Source organism: Microtus pennsylvanicus, chromosome X (assembly GCF_037038515.1).
Source record: "Microtus pennsylvanicus isolate mMicPen1 chromosome X, mMicPen1.hap1, whole genome shotgun sequence".
In the NCBI taxonomy this organism is placed as follows: domain Eukaryota; kingdom Metazoa; phylum Chordata; class Mammalia; order Rodentia; family Cricetidae; genus Microtus; species Microtus pennsylvanicus.
Genome location: NC_134601.1, coordinates 8,001,694 through 8,003,186, shown reverse-complemented (window position 1 = coordinate 8,003,186; position 1,493 = coordinate 8,001,694). Strand labels below are relative to the sequence as shown.

The 1,493-nt window shown below is 37.4% G+C and overlaps 1 pseudogene; it reads right to left on the bottom strand.

Annotated features, from left to right (window-relative positions):
• Nucleotides 1–1,107: 1,107 nt before the first annotated feature.
• On the bottom strand, nt 1,108–1,222 carry LOC142841889 (small nucleolar RNA SNORA24; annotated as a pseudogene).
• Between the last annotated feature and the right edge of the window lie 271 nt (nt 1,223–1,493).

Sequence of the window (1,493 nt, the reverse complement as noted above, 5' to 3'; positions counted from 1 at the left end):
AGGAAAGACAAATGGGAAAGTAGTCAAGGTAGAGGAAAATCACTTCGCTGTAAAGAGTGTCTACTGTGAACCCCTTAGAGAATTTCCACTGCACCTTGATGGACTTGTTGTTCCCAGTCTCCACCCCTCCCATCTTCCCTCCCTATTATAATTGTTAGGTCAGTTAATTGGCTGATTAAGGATACCCTGGCATTTTTATTAACTGGCAATTAGAATCAGTCCCTGAGGCACAGAAGATCCTCCTGATTGGGGGTGTCACTTAGGTTATAAAGATTAATAAAGTCAAATGAGCTTTAGGGTCTGGTTTAGTTAATTTAATCTTCTATATGGATATTTTAGGAACATCCATCATTCTAATATTATCTCAGTTGCTTTCAAGATAAACTGTATTAATTCCAGAACAGCAATCATTTATCTTTAAAAACAATATTCCATATAGGAATATTGTAAAGATATCAAATAGTCAAAAGCTGTAAAGGTATCTTCACCTGCTAAACTGATGTGTCGTATACTTTAGCCACAATCTTCCATTTCTTTTCTTCCAGGACCATTCCAATAGAAGACCCAAGCTTCTCATTAAACAAATCCACAAGACTATGATATGTACTATGCCCTAATCCCTTTAGCCTATGTAAATCCTCTCACACCCTCTTTCTATAACTTCTCTAAGAAAAGTTGGCACTTACGAAATGCTGTTCGTTGTACAGGGTGTCCAGTTACAGGCAAAACAATTGTTCTCTTACATTGCAAACATTTTGCGTGATTATAAGAGAAGAGTGCATCATATTAAAATGACTTGAATACACAACTTTAGAAGAAGAATATTCTGCAGAATCAGTACTATCTGTGCATTTAGTCCTGAGAGGGACAAATCCCAGGGAAATGGTTAAGGCGATCTAAAGCAGAGTCTCCACCCTAGACTTTGGATCAGGTATGGTCCAGAGGAAAAGTCCTGCCTCTTCCACATACTTAAAAGTCTAACTTTGGCTTGGCCCAAGCTTATATGAGCCCTCAGTTTTTTATTTTCCCTTTTTCCTAGAAACATTTTAATTATAATTTAGAAAAGTATGCCCAATAAGTGGCGTCTCACAGCTTCTTAACAGTGAAGAATGCTACTTGTGCAAGACAAAAATCTGATATAGCTTTGCCAATAAACAAGAACATGGTCTTCAACAGCTAGGAAAACAGACGACCACAGCCAGCAGGTACCAAAGGCACAAAACAGCACTCACTTTGTACGCTGAAGGAAAAGATAAAGAGACAATATCAAAGCACCTTTTTCTCAGACTTGACACATAGTAAATAATCAATAACCAGCCATGACTACTGGCATACATATCTTTCCTCATTTGGTTTCCTAGATGGTTGAGTAAACTAATAGGCCATGATTGGTATCATACATGGTCTAAGAACTTGGAAAAACACAGAGGACAGATGTCAGAAAACATAATTTCAGCTTAGAAAGGAAAGAATAAATTTGATCAAGGTAAACC